This window comes from Nicotiana sylvestris, chromosome 8 (assembly GCF_000393655.2).
Source record: "Nicotiana sylvestris chromosome 8, ASM39365v2, whole genome shotgun sequence".
Classification (NCBI taxonomy): Eukaryota; Viridiplantae; Streptophyta; class Magnoliopsida; order Solanales; family Solanaceae; genus Nicotiana; species Nicotiana sylvestris.
In genome coordinates, this window is record NC_091064.1 from 52,208,145 (window position 1) to 52,224,388 (window position 16,244).

The 16,244-nt window shown below is 42.2% G+C and overlaps 1 non-coding gene across 1 annotated transcript; it reads left to right on the forward strand.

Annotated features, from left to right (window-relative positions):
* Positions 1 to 12,951: 12,951 nt before the first annotated feature.
* LOC138876659 (small nucleolar RNA R71) lies at positions 12,952 to 13,055 on the forward strand. Its single transcript, XR_011402001.1, has one exon. It is a non-coding gene; the product is annotated as a small nucleolar RNA R71 (small nucleolar RNA).
* Positions 13,056 to 16,244: the final 3,189 nt, after the last annotated feature.

A 16,244-nucleotide genomic window follows, 5' to 3' on the forward strand; every position in this document is an offset into this window, starting at 1 on the left:
AACAATACCTATTATCACAGCATCTGAAGCCATAGCGTCGGGTCTACCCGGAAGAGCATAGAAACGTGCCTGACCACCACCTAATCGACCTCCCCCTCTAGGGCGGCCCCTGGCTGACTGACCTCCACCCCTAGCTGGCTAAGTGGGTGGTGAAGTAACTGGAGAAGAAGTCGAGGTCTGATCCCTCTGCTGAGACTGACCATCACGAAGACGAGGACACTGCCTCTCATATGCCCAAATACTCCACACTCGTAACAACTCCCCGGTGCTAGAGATGGGGATTGAAGGGAACCCCTGGCACTACAATGACCAGTAGAAGGACTTGGCATGGAAGAACCCTGGACTGATGGAGCACGAGACGAGCTCTGAGTTGGAAGGCCACTAAGTGATGAGTGGCCCTGATGAGAACTATGAAATCCATGACCTGATGATGCTCCACGGTGACCTGGGCAAGCTAAATGAGCTTACTTGAATGAATGGCCTCTGCCCTACTAGAACTGACCCCTCGAAGGAGCGCTGCTAAAGCTACCAGATCCCCGAGGCCTCTTGGCCTCCCTCTTCTCTCGCTCCTACAGGCGAACCGTCTCAATCTCACAAGCGATATCAACAACCTTCTCGAAGGTAGCACCTATCACCCTCTCCCTAGTCATGAGAATCCAAAGCTAGTACGTGAGGCCATCAACAAACCTCCTGATCCTCTATCGATCTATGGGAATCATCCAAACCGCATGATGGGCTAACTAAGAGAACCGCATCTCATACTATGTCACCGTCATCTACCCCTAATGAAGCTGCTCAAACTGCCTGCGCAGCTCCTCTCGGCAGCACATACTTCTCTAGGAAGAGAACGGAGAACTGCTGCCAAGTAAGGGGCGCTACACCAGTAGGCCTATGCCTCTCATACGCCTCCCATCAAGTGAAGGCGGCCCCAGAAAACTGAAAGGTAGTAAATGCCACACCACTGGTCTCAAGAATCCCTACTGTACGAAGCATCCCCTGACACTTATCCAAGAAACCCTAGGCATCCTCGCCCTCTGCACCGTTGAATGTCGGAGGCTGGAGTCTACCAAATATGCGGAAGGTCAAAATAACAATAACTACACAACCCCAACAATCTAGTGTCACGAGTCTAGAGCCTCTAATACAAGTCTGAATACATAATACATCAATAGTCTAGGAAATGCGGAAAAATAATAAGATAAGAGGGAGAGAACAGGGTTGCGGATGCCATGCAGCTACCTCGAAGTCTCCATCAAATACTGAAAACAGCTAAAAGCCCTCACTCGGTCGCTCGGGCACCTGGATCTGCACACAAGGTGCAGGGAGTAACATGAGTACACCAATTCAGTAAGTAACTAGAGTGAATAAGGACTGAAAGAAGTGACGAGCAGTTCAAAAATACATAACTGGATAATCAACAGAATATCAGGTCATCTTTACAGTTTAAAAATTAGTTTTTGTTATAAAATCACATTTCCCGTTTAAACATTTGGAATCAAATACTTAGCGGTATGTCAAATAGAGGCTTATTTGAAAGAAGAGTGAAATCAGTGAAAACATCATAACAATGCCTCTCGGGAAAGGAATCACTAAGAATATGGCCCCTCGGGCAGCCTCTCAGTCACTCATGACTCGACTCTCGTCACACAGTACTCACTCTCAGCACTCGGCTCTTTAGTATCTCATAATAATAGAACTCATAATAACCGCTGTGGCGTGCAGCACGATCCATAATTTATAGTCGACTACGCTCACTAGGGGTGTACAGATTCTGGAGGGGCTCCTACAACCCAAGCGTCATATTGCTGCCGCGTGCAGCCCGATCCAATATACATATTGCTGCAGCGTGCAGCCCGATCCAGAATATATATCGCTGTGGCATGCAGCCTGATCCATATAAGTATCATATCATCACTATTAGGTTCTCAACCTCTCTCAGTCATTAATCTCACAGCCTCTCGGGAACAACAACAGAAATTAGGGAACTCAACCCAAATAGTCCTCACAATTAGAAGTGGAAAGATAAAACCAGTTTTAAACATTTAAACAGGCAAGACATGACTGAGGATATGTTTTTAGCAAGTAATAGTGAGGAAAAATAGTCACAATGCCCCTAAGGGTTTCTACAGGTCGGCACAAGGCCCCAAACATGGCATACAGTCCATAATACAGTATAAATATCCAAAATACGGAATAATATAAATTTTCCAAATCAAATTCACGGCTTAATAGTTGCTACGGGACGGACCAAGTCACAATCCCTACTGGTGCATGCCACACGCTCGTCACCTAGCATGTGCGTCACCGTGTTTATCAAGACAAGTCAAATACCGAGGTTTTGTACCCTCAGTTCCAGATTTACAATGGTTACTTGCCTCAAACCGGTGAAATACTACTCCGCAACGCCTTTGCCCCTCAAATCGGCATCCATGCGTGTCGAATCTATCCAAAATCAGAACGAGGACGTCAAAATATGCCAAGGGAACGAAGCCCAAGCGAAACCAATCAAAAATCCCAAAAATCCCGAAATTACCAAAACCCGACCCCCGGGTCCACATCTCAAAATTCAGAAATTTTTACATCAATATATTCCTCGTCTCCCCACAAGTCTATGCATATCAAGAACACAAAAATCGGAGTCCAAATGACCCCTCAAATCCTCCTTTAAAGGCCTCTTAAACTCAAGCCCTAATCCTCCATTTTTAGCCCTTATTCTCCACTAAAACCATGATTAAACAGTGGAAAAAATGATCTTATCCCAAGTAATTAAGCTTAGGGAACTTACCCAACCGATATCCTTTTGATTCCTCTTGAGATACTATGCCTTAGCCTCTTTTCCGTCTTCTAAAATGGAGTTCTTTGCAAAAATTCGCGAAGAAAGCAATATATACCTTCTGTCGAGGGATTTTCGCATATGCGACCATCCCAGCGCTTCTGCGGTACAACATATGCGGTCAAATCGCTGCTTCTGCAGTCCTTCACTTAAAAGCTCAAGCCGCTTCTGCGCTCAGTCTTCCGCACTTGCGACTCCGCAGGTGCGGTCCCACACCGCATCTGCGGTCCCTAGCAAATTCTCAAAAATCTGCGTCTGCGGTTCCTCTCTCGCACATGCGGTGCCGCACCTGCCGTCCCCAATCCGCAAGTACGGAAATACCAGAAGCAGCAAAGTTCAGCAGCTGCAACAAGTCTCAAACCTCTCTGTCAACCATCCGAAATCACCCCGAGGCCCTTGGGACCTCAACCAAAGGCACAAACATATCCTAATACCATATTCAAACTTGCTCCAATCATCAAAACACCTCAAACAACATCAAATCACCCAAAACACATCTGATTCAAGCCAAACTTTCTAAAATCTTCTAAATTATGCTTTCGATAAAAAACCCAACCAAACCACGTCCGAATGACCTAAAATTTTGCACACACATCCCAAATGATAAAATGAAACTAGTGCAACTATCGGAATTCCATTATCAAAATTTCACCTATCAACCGGAAATCGCCAAAATATTAACTTCGCCAATTCAAGCCTAAATCCACTACGAACCTTCAAAATTCATTCCGATCACGCTCCTAAGTCACAAATCACCTACCGAAGCTAACCGAACCATCGAAACTCACATCTGAGTTCTCTAACACATAAGTCAACATCCGGTTGACTTTTCCAACTTGAACTCACTCTAAAGTGACTAAGTATCCCAAACTCCACCAAACTTATTCCGGACTCGATCCGGCCAACCTAATACCACAAAACATGGATAACGAAGCATAAAAAAGCAGAAATGGGGGAAACAGAGCGGTAACTTATGAGACGACTATCCGGGTCATCACAGTATTCTGCCTCGAACTCTTAGGCTAGTGCGGTCACGCTAATCTAGGTCATCATTTCAGCCTTCTTTCTCTCTTTTTTCAACGTACTTAGCTCTGAGGGGCTTCCCTTGCTTCAATTTAGCTCCAAATACAGTTCTAAGTCCTCATACGTGCAACTCCCTCCTGTAAAACACGAAATTCACAATTAGAGCCAATTTATTTAACTATCCTATAACAGTGAAATATAGTCATGTTGGGGCATAGACAGTCGCCAAATTACATGAATTTAGCCTATTATCAACACCCCACACTTAAATCATTGCTAGTCCTCGAGCAATCCACACTCTATAAAGGTTCCTTCACTAAGCTTTTCCCTTAACGTATCACACCAAGAACAAATCACCAAAATTATGTCTAGTAGTGAACAATATTTGCCTCAAAAGTTGACTCTCACATGCCGTGCAATATTCGTACTTACTCAAATTACTCTATACAGAAGTCAAGACTTACCTTTCCTTTGTGAATCACATTCCCTCACATCACACAAGAGAGTAGTTCCACAAATAATAATATTAAGAATAAGTAGGGACTTAGATAGACAAAATTCGCTCACTCTAAAAATGAACATTCACATGCCACAAAAATGCACCATAGTCTTGCCCGTAGTGAACTACTCTACTAATTGAGCCCATTCAGTCTAAGATCAATTATGACTTCATTTGGTTGTAATGTAGGCTAAGGGACGGGTAGGATACATTTGGATATAGTGACCAACCTCCTTAAGCACTTTTAATACAATCACATTCACCTTCAAAACCATACTTATGTCAACCAGACATTCCACCGCATTTTTATTTATAACATCCCACTCCATTAGGTGAAATTGTATCAAGTCACCACTTATCAACTACTACGTTTACTCATTCTCTTTTTTTTTCTTTTTAAGTGGTGCTTATTCTTTTACTTTTCCAAAAATTGCACCTTTCCTCTATTTTATCGGTTCCACTCAAAAACCAAACCACCACCCCACACTTTAGCTTTTGCTTATTTTTAGACCATTCAAGTGCTTATGGGAGGTAAAGGGGTTCAAACAGATGGTCCATTCAAACAATTAGGTAAGGTTCGTAATATGGTTGCCAAAGAAACTGGTTTTTAGGCTCAACGGGGTTGACTATGATGTATTACATTTAGGTGGGTCTACTTTATATATCTGGCTTAACAAAGAAATTCCTATATCACTTCTAAGACTGAATAAAGCTACTATTTTGCTTTACAAACACACGGGGCAAGTTCTAGGCATCAAATGTAGAGCATAGAATACAGTACAACTCACACACATATGGCACATGACTCACTCCAGATTGTCTTATCAAGACACTCTCGTTTGAGTATTTAAGTCAGTTACAAACATACAATTTAAGGCACTTTAGCAAGAATCAAGCACTGAGACTAAGCATCACACTCTAGTGTCTACTGTGTTCATGTGTATCAACGCCAAGGGTTTCTTTTTCTATTTCAGCTCATAGTCCATCAATACTAACTAAAAACTAAAAACAAAATAAACAAAAACTAACTACACCTGGTTCAAGCAAAACAATTGGAAAAGAACCGTGGCCCAAAGAAAAACCAAGGGGGAGTTACTACACTACCTAAAAAAAAATCTTTTTGGTATTTTCTTTAGACTTACTTCCCTCAAGAAAACTGTCTAAAAGACCCGTCATCAGAAAGAGTCCCCATATTCCTATTTTTTTTCCTGATTTTTACATTGACTTAGGCCCTCAAGAACCCCGTCGAAAGAGATCCATCGTTGGGACAAGTCAACTTACCTACTTTAAACTTACCTAATTTGACTATTACTCAAACTACCAAAAACAATTGAGAAAAAACGAAGAAACATCAAACAATCAAATTGTTACATATACATACATACATTGACGTATCCCCCACCCCACACTTAAAAGGAAGACATGCCCTCATGGTATAAAAATAAAGAACAGTGAGGTAAAGGAACTTCCCTAAACGATCACTCTTGATCGGAGACCGTGTCTGGGTTCAAATTGCAAGCATTTCCCAGAGCTCTCAACCAACCCAATATTTTCTTCTCCGATTTCACCTGCTGGGCAGCCACCGCGTCAACACGTGTACCCAAGTCAACGACCGAAGTATGCAATCCAGTCACCTCCTTCTCCAAAGCTGTGAACCGGGTAACTCGAGTAGCTCCAAATAGTTCTGCAGTCCCAGATGGCGCTGCAGCTGCTGCAATTTGCTCATAGTCCTGTGGCTTGGCCCTCACATCCTCCTACTCAGCCTCATCTTCCTCAGAGTCATCAGATTCACCACTATCATCACCACCTGCTGCCATCGACTCCTTACCCATAATGACCTTATCTGCTCGGAACTTGTAGTCTTTTGGCACTCTCCCATCAACATCCAGATTTTCTGGCACCCGAGCTGCCCGACAAAGACGAGTAACCAAGGAAGGGAAGAAGAACCCATACCTTTTCACCAGACAACGGGTGAACATCACCTCATGAATCACTTTGGCCACATCAAAGTTGTGACCATTAATAAAGCACCAGATCAGAGTCGCTCGAGGACCATTCACCTTCGTAGTGTTGGAAGACGGGATCAGGCGGTTGTTGATAACATACAACCAGCACTTCCCTTCAAAGGTTAGCGCCGAAGAGTGAAACTTTTGACCATACTTCATCTAGACAATTTCCTTTCCGGGTACATAGATTGTTTTAAAGAGCCTCTCCCACTGCTTATGTGATCTTCCATACCCCTCATAATAGTCGTCATATGGATCCACAGGAGGGGGAAACTAGTACATCCTTCGTATAGCCTCAACAGAGGCATCCACCGCCTTTGTGCGCACAATCACTACGCCATTCACATGTTCTTTTACATTAGCATAGAACTCACGGACAACCATCACATTCCCCTCGGCCGGCTCGTCACTGAAGATTTTTAACCCCCGCCTTACCAGCTCAGTATACAAGTGAAGGCAGCCCAGCTGGACTGACCCTATATCTATGCCTCCTTCCGGTATCGGTATCTTAGTAGACTTATCCACAAAGCGGTCCTGAGCCTTGGCAGAGACTAACCTGCTACTATTAAAGGGACGAGCAGGAGCTAACCCGTGCACCCTGGATGATCCGGCTTGACTGCTAGAAGCGGCACTTGTGGTGCGGCGTTTCTTATACGGAGCCATAGTACCTGGAAAAAGGAATAACATTAGCACAACCCACAAAAAATTCTGACTCAATGCAGTTACTCAAACTTCATGCGCATAATTGGCCACAATTACTCAATTTAATTTATTGAGGCATTTAAAGAAACACCTTGTAGGCATTATATACTCACACCTCATTTCAAATATGTTACAACCCCAATAGCACCACCATTTTTCCCAAACATACCCACTAAGTTAAGATACAACTCCACCAACATTACCACCTACAAACATTACACAAACACTACAAACTTCTACTAAGAAAAGAAAAGAAAAAACTACTACATAAATAAAAAAAATAAAAACAAAAATCTTGAAATAAAGAAGAGAAACATGGCACAAAGAACTCATACCTATAGTGAGAGAATGTGGGGAGAAGTGAAGAAGAGTAGGGTAGAGCGTGGCTTGAAACTTGGGGAAGTTAGGTTGGGAATTTGAAGAAGAGAGAGTTGGAAGAAGATGGAATTGAAGTAGAAGGGAGTTAGGGTTGGGGGCAAATTTTGTTTTCTGCGTTGGGTATTTTAGTGAAGAGTGAAGAGGAGGGGATTAATTAAATGGGGGGGGGGGGATAATAGAATAAAGGAAAAGAAATTAAAATAAAAAAACAAACAAACAATTATTAAGTTAAACAAAATGCGTCATATGGGCAGGACTAGCGCGGTCGTAGCGCGGTATGAGCGCGATCGCACTAGTCCAGGAAGTGTACTTGGCCAAATGCGCGACCACTAGCGCGGTCGTGCTTCTAGCATGGTCACAAGCATGGTCAATAGCGTGATCGCGCTAGTGTTTGAGAGCTGAGGCAGAATGTTTGCCCATATGTGCGGCCTTTAGCGCGGGCACACTCCTGGGCACGAAGTTTTTTTATTTTTTTACCGGTTCGTTCCACGTCTAATGGACATATCACCTGCCCAATCTCACCTTCATTGGTTAGTACTTCCTGAACTCAAAATTAACAACTACTACTATCATTGGGTTGCCTCCCAACCAGCGCCTTAGTTAATGTCGTGGCACGACGATTACAACAAATCAATGGGTTGCCTCCCATGCAGTGCCTGATTTAACGTTGTGGCACGACGTAGATAAGCACATTTAAGGCTCGCTCGACCTATGAGGTTCAGTCAGGTGGATCTCTGAAACTTCTTTTGGTTCATTCATGCCCACATATAGTTTCAATCTTTGCCCATTGACTATAAATATACGAGAGTCTTTCTCTTAGGCAATGTCTATAGCCCCTGAAGGGAATACTTCGACCACTCAGAATGATCCAGACCATCGTGACTTGAGTTTACCCGGAAATAGCTTTAATCTTGAGTTATAGAGCAATACCATGTCCCCAGGGTTGAAATTTCGCTCAACAATGTTCTTGTCGTGCAACCTCTTCATTATTTCCTTGTACAACCTAGTTCTCTCAAAAGCAAGATATCAAAACTCGTCGAGCTCATGAAATTCTGTGACTCTAGTTGTGCCCACAGCCTTAATGTCTAGATTAAACTGTTTTATTGCCCACCAAGCTCTATGTTCAAGTTCCACTTGCAAGTGGCAGGCCATCCCGAACACCAACTTATATGGTGACATACCAATTGGTGTTTTAAAAGCAGTTCTGTAGGCCTAGAGTGCATTTTCTAGCTTTTTCGCCCAATCAGTTCTCGTGGCGTTCACAGTCTTGGTCAGTACACTATTTATCTCTCTATTAGACACTTCGACCTATCGACTGGTCTGAGGAAGATATGGTGTTGCCACCTTGTGGCACACATTGTACTTCGCTAGCAACTTCTCGAAGGCTCGATTGCAAAAGTGAGTGCCCCCGTCACTGATAATAGCTCTCGGGGTCCCGAAACGGGTGAATATGTTCTTATTCAAAAACCCCACCACCACTCTTGCATCACTGGTGTGAAGTCCATTTGGACACGTAATCTACAGCAACAAGTATGTACTTATTGCTAAAGGAGCTGACGAAAGGGCCCATGAAGTCTATCCCCAGACACCGAACACTTCAACCTCTTGAGTTGGGTTTATGGGCATCTCATGGCGACGGAAAATGTTCCCGGTTCGCTGACATTTATTACAGCCTTTCACCCATTGATGTGCATCATTAAACACTGTTGGCTAGTAGAACCCGACTTCTAGTATTTTTGCTGTCATCCTAACTCCTCCAAAATACCTGCCACACGCCGATGCGTGACATGCCTGCAAAACAGAAGATTGTTCTATCTCGGGGACACACATCTGGATAATATTGTCAACAAATATTCTGAACAGATAAGGTTTATCCCAGTAATACATGCGGCAGTCACGATAAAATCTTTTCTTTTGTATAGAGGAAAGGTCATAGGGAACTATACCACTTGCCAGGTAATTTGCAAAGTCTGCATACCATGGCACTTCCTCAAGGCTTGTAGCGAGTAGCTGCTCGTCTGGAAAGGTTTCCAAAATATCCTCAACCTCAACTGAGTTTTTATCTCCCTCAAGTCATGATAGATGATCAACGACTTGGTTTTCTGTGCCCTTACGGTTACGAATTTCAAGGTCAAACTCTTGTAGTAATAACACCCAATGAATCTGGTATGGTTTGGACTCCTTCTTCTCAATCTAGTACCTGAGAGCTGCATGATCAGGATATACAATTACCTTAGAGCAATCAGGTATGATCTGAACTTGTCGAATGTAAACACCACATCCAGCATCTCCTTTTCAGTCACAGTGTAGTTTAGCTGGGCTCTACTAAATGTTCTACTGGCATAGTAGACTGGGTGCATTAGCTTGTCTTTCTGCTATCCCAGCACTGCCCCCACTACATAGTCACTAGCGTCACACATGAGTTCGAATAGTTGCTCCCAGTCGAGGGCGACAATGATGGGTGCTGTGACTAGACTCTTTTCCAACTTCTTGAATGCTACCCTACAATTATCAAAAAACAAGAAAGGGTGATCTTTTTCTAAAAACTTACAGAGAGGGTTGGTAATTTTTGAGAAGTCTTTTATGAATCTCCGGTAAAAACCGGCATGCCCAAGGAAGCTCCTGATTACCTTGACTAAAGTGGGAAGTGGCAGCTTTGCTATCATGTCAACTTTAGCACAATCCACCTCAATTCCCTTACGTGATACCCGGTGTCCCAAGACTATGCCCTCTTGTACTATGAAATGGCACTTCTCTCAATTAATTACCAGGTTAGTCTCAATACTTCTTTTCAGCACTCTGGTCAGATTTATAAGGCACTCATCGAACGAGTTCCCCACCACTGAGAAATCATCCATTAAAACCTCCATTATGTCTTTGACCATGCCAGTGAATATGGCCATCATGCATCTTTGGAATGTGGCGGGTGCATTGCATAGGCCAAAGGGCATCCTCCGAAAAGCATAAATGCCATATGGGCAAGTGAAGTAAGTCTTCTCTCTGTCCTCCGGTGCAATAGAGATTTGATTGTACCTAGAGTACTAATCCAGAAAACAGAAGTGAGAGCTCCCTGCCAATCTGTCAAGCATCTGATCAATGAAAATGACCACCATCATTGAAAATGACCACCATCACAGAAGTGAGTACTAGTCCATGCAAATTCTCCAGCCTGTGCGGTTCTTGTAGAGATCAACTCATTGTTATCATTTTTGACCACCATCATGCCACCCTTCTTGGGAACACATTGCACCGGGTTAACCCAGTTGCTGTCAGAGATTGGGAAAATGATTCCCGCATCCAACCACTTATTCACTTCTTTCTTCACCACTTCCTTCATGTTGGGGTTCAACCTTCTTTGGTGCTCCCTGGAAGGTTTGTGTCCCTCTTCTAGCAGAATTTTATGCATACAATATGCCGGGCTGATCCCCTTAATGTCAGCCATGGTCCACCCAATGTGAAGTTAGGTCCTAGGAACTCATACCTGAGATAGGCGGGCAGTGGCTTCAATTCCAGCTTTGGTGGTTCTTTTATGGATGGCTTGGCTGGAGGGGTTTCTCTATTTTCTAAGTGCAGGGGCTCGAATTCAAAAGTTCTATGCCAAAACCCTTTGCCCTCTAAATCCAACACCCATTCTGCCAATTCTTCCCCATTCACTTCATCTAAATTTACCAACATGTATTAAGAGGGTCCTCAATAGACAACGTTTCATCATCAGCTTCTACGATTACATCCACGACATTAATAAGAGAGAAATTGGTGAATTCACTAGATCGCCTCATAGATTTATGCACATTGAATATTATCTCCTCATCGTTCAATCTCATCTTGAACTCCCAAATTTCACAATCAATGAGAGCTCTCCCCATGGCCAAGAACGGCCTTCCCAAAATTATGGGAATTTCTTCATCCACCTTGCAATCTAGAATCACAAAATCTGCAGGGAACACAAATTTCCCTACCTGAATCAGCACGTTATCCAAGATACCAGAATGTATTTTCATGATCCTGTCAGCTAGCTGCAACAACATAGATATGGGTCTAGCTCTTCCAATCCCCAACCTCTTATAAATCGCCAGGGGCATAAGATTTATGCTAGCCCTCAAATCATAAAGTGCCTTGGAAAAAGCAAAGTTACCAATGGTGCAAGGACTTGTGAAACTCCCTGGGTCAGACAGCTTCTCAGCAACTGATCTAGTCACCACAGCACTGCAGGTCTGAGTAAGAGTCACTGTGGCCAAGTTTTGGAAATTGAATTTTCTGGACATCAAGTCCTTCATTATTTTTGCATAACCAGCCATCTCCTTCAAAACATCAATCAATGGAATATTTACCTAGATTTGTTTCAGCATCTCCAAAAATTTCTTGTATTGTTCCTCTTTCTGGTAGTTGGCCAGCCTCTGTGGGAATGGTGCGAGTGGTATTTTCTTCCCAATGATTTGGGTATTTTCTTTGTCATATACCACCTCAACTACCAGTTCCTGGGCTGTCTCAGCTTCTTTCTCAGCCTCAATCTGTGTGTTATGTTCTTCCTGGGCTGGCTGTACTGTCACCTCTATCAGTTTCGTTGACTCATCTAGCTCAATGGGGACTGGTACAAGTGTCTCAGCTTGTCTACTTTCTCGAGATCTATCTTGCTCCAAGTCTAAGTCTCTGCCATTACGTAGACTCACTGCCATCAGATGCTTAGGGCATTGATCTTTTGTATTTACCTACGTGTCTGCAGGCAATGTCCCAAGAGGACGATTATTCATAGACATCGAAATTTGGCCCATCTGCATTTCAATATTCTTAATAGCTGACTCATGTGCATCTACTCTTTCACTCATTTTTGCATTTGACCCAATAATCTGCTGCATCATTGCCTCGAGTCTAGCAAACCCATCTTCCTGTCTTCCACCATGCTGTTACTGAGGAGGATGATAACCCTGCTGCTGATTTTAATTATTATATCCCTGTGGCCTTTGGTAAGGTGCCATATTATTGTGAGGTCTCATACCTCCCATGTTTCCATTTTTGAGCTGTGGCTGGACTGGTTTGTATAGCTGATTTTGTTGGCCCCAATTCTAACCACTTGTCTATGGCCCCCATAATTAGATACATAATTCATGTCTTCAGGGTAGTGATGATGATCACTATCTGCATTCCATTGGTTACCAATTGGCTGACTAATGCAAGATGTGCATAGGCCCCCATTGGTAGTATCAACAATGTGTACCTGCTGCTTCTGCCTTAACTCTTCCACCTTTTTGGTGAGTATACTCATCTGTGTCATTAATGTGGCCATGTTTTCAGCAGGAGTGTTGGATGGATCTAAGGGCATTGAGTGAACTGCTAGAGTGATAGGTGCATTCCTGGTTGTCCACCCCAAATTCTGTGCCATCTTATCAAGCAGACTCTGGCTTTCTCTCTATGTTTTGCTCAAAAATGCTCCACCAGCTGAAGCATCAACATTACCCTTCACGCTATATGCCAAACCCATGTAAAACCGCTGCCCCAACATCTGATCTGGAATACCGTGGTGCAGACATATAACCAACATCCCTTTGAACCGTTCCCATGTTTCTTGCAGTGTCTCCATTGATTTCTGTTTGAAACTCAAAATTTCATCAATTTTTTGAGCAGTCTTGTTGGGTGGATGAAACTTGTTCACAAATTTCTTGACTAACTCCTCCCAAGTCGTTATAGAATTAATGGGGAGTGAGTTTAGCCAAGTCTGGGCAGCTCCAATCACTGAGAATGGAAAAATAGTCCTTTGAGTTGCCTTTGAGTTTTGCAGATTGACAGGAAATTCTTCAAGTGCTTTTGAGGATCTTCGATTTATGACCCCAAAAATAGTCCCTTATCTTGCAACAAGTGCAACATGTTGTTCGTGATTTGAAACGATTCAGCCTATATCTGCGGGACTAAAATCGCTGTAGCCAAATTCTTTATTGTGGATTCTGCCCAGTCATATAGAGCAGCCTCTAGCACAAGAGGTGCCACTGGCACTGCTGGGTCTACCACGTTATCCCCCATGTATGGTTCAAATTGTTCAGTTGTTTGTTGTTGTTTGTTTTTTCGGTTGGCCCGATTCAAGGCCTTGAAAACTCTCTCAGGATCTGATAATGCTTCAAATACTTCACTAGTTCTCGATGAGTTTCTAGGCATGCACCTATGCAACTAAGTTAACAAACGTTAAAATTTCAATGTATAGATTGGAAGTAAAGAAAACTGACTACACTAAGAATTTTTGTATTTCTTTCAATTGTAATTGATAACACCGTTAAGTCCCCGGTAGTGGCGCCAAAATTTGATCACACCCAACTATGCCTTATAAAAAGGACTAAGCGGACGTTGCAAATATAATCTGAGTATTTAGCCCAGAGTCGAACCCACAAGGAATTAACCTATCACTTACTCTTGTTAGACTCACTAAATTCTTGGTAATCAACTTCCCAAATGTTTTGAATAACAATTGAGGGTATTTTTACTAACTATAACTGACTGCAATTAAGTAACTAAAGACTAACTATGATTAAGATGTAAACAATTAAAAGAAGGATCTAAGGTTGTGATTTCCCCTATTGATGGAATCCTTTCTTGTTATGTTTCATACAGATTTGCATAATCATCTCTATCGATCATGAGCACTCTTAATACCATAAATCTCTCTCGAGTAATTACGACAATTTACTAGACGCACTCTCCCGAGTTACGCTAGCTGGCCTTGATTATAGCTCACTTTAGATCACACCCAAGGCATCGTTATCCCTAATCCCACCTTTAAACCCTTGGTTATTGATCCCTCATATACTTTGGGAGTGGTGATGTTCAACAATTACCTAAATATGCACTCTCTCCCAAGTAATACATACTAAATAGGCACAACTAATTGAGGATCCTATCAATTAACCACAACAAGAACGTAGTTGAACAAATAGAGATTAAACCGGGCAAACTATAATAACATAACATGAAGTTCATCCTTCAATAGGTTCCATCAAAACCCTAGACTAAATATTTAGCTACACATAGAAAATAAAACCACAAAAGTATTCATAATGTGCAAAATAAAGATAACAAAGAGAAGATTGAAAAACTCTAATGGATGATTGCTCTTCTCCCACTTGTTCTTGCCTCCAATTTAATCTAAAAACCTTGATAATCTCCCTTTAGGCGATCTGGACCTCTTACAGATTAAGTGGAATTACCCCCGAATTTCCAAGTTTACCCCTGAATTATATTTTTCCAAACTGGACTAGCATGGTCGCGCTAGTGGGCGCGCTACTGACCGCGCATATGGCATAGTATTCTGCCTCAAAATCCTGGGCTTGCGCGGTCGGGCTAGTCTGGGTCATCATTTCAACCCTTCTTTCTCTCTTCTTTCAATGTACTCAGCTCCGAGGGGCTTCCCTTGCTTCAATTTAGCCCCAAATACAGTTCTAAGTCCTCATACCCGCAACTCGCTCCTGCAAAACACGAAATTCACAATTAGAGCCAATTTATCATCATTTAATTATCCTATAACAGTGAAACATAGTCAAGCTGGGGCATAAACAGTCGCCAAATTACATGAATCTAGCCTATTATCATCCATTAACAAATAAATAGTTTTAACGACATAATTACAAATAAGAGCAGGTTTTGGATATTACATGACTCAAATAATTAGACAAAGGAAAGGCTTAAACAAATTGTATACACATGGAAAGTAAAGGGAATTTGGGAAGGAGGGGTCCTAGGTTGGTTAGTCTGCAGGATCACCCTATGCAATGTCTGGTAAATACTCCTCAATGAGAGGCTACACGTGACATTAGCGCGTAGTCATCATATCCATATATACACTTCCCACCCCTTAGCGGTTATTAAGCGAATGTTATTTAGCAATCTCGATGCGTGCTGTTACCCGTCCCTTCTTAATGGTTATGGAGGAAATTAGGACCTCTACCTATAGGTAGTTCTAGATAGGCCCCTAATGTTTAAAGGAGAAAATGCTAAGGCGACAAGCAAGAACATATAGGACTTTAGCAAATAAAAGTAGGAAGGAGCAAATAAGAGGCTCAGGTTTACTTCCGCGGATAATGCATGTAAACAACACAACTCAAACACAAACAAGGGCAGTATTATTAAACAAGATCGTAAGACATAATGTCTAGGTGAGTATCAGAACACAAGAGACATGCAATTTTTTTTAAACTTAGAAGCAGGGGCCTAATCAATTTGCCTACTGATTTTAAGCCTGTTAACCATTAAGCAGTAAACACAAAGAGGCAGTTTCCAATTTTATAAGAAATTTTATTACCTAAGGCTTGCCTAGGCGTGGGATAATGCACAATTGATACCAGAGCTATTAAAACAGGGTAGGAGATATTTTACCTAAAGCATGCTGTTCTAAGTTTACAAGATACAAAATTATTACCAATTTTACTTAAAAAGGATAATTAGACGTGAGACTGTTTTATATCGCTTTTCATGCATCAGTAGTTTAACTAGGTGTGACTGAGCGAGTATGAACGAGATCCTAAACATGGTATCTAATATGCACATATAAGGTTCAGAATGGTTTATATGCAGAATTCCTAAAGCATGATTTCTAAATGCACAGCAGGTTACAACATGATTTCAAAATATGCATAAGTAACAATTTATTTCAATGTTGTCGTTTATCCTAGAAACAAGATTTCTAAGTGATAATAAGGATGTCAAAATGAGATGCTGAAAACAATATACATGAAACCTAGGAGCATGGTATCTAATGCATGATATGCTTTGGTATTGGTCCTAAAAATGAATTCTAATGCACATACAGAAAAATAAAAACCTA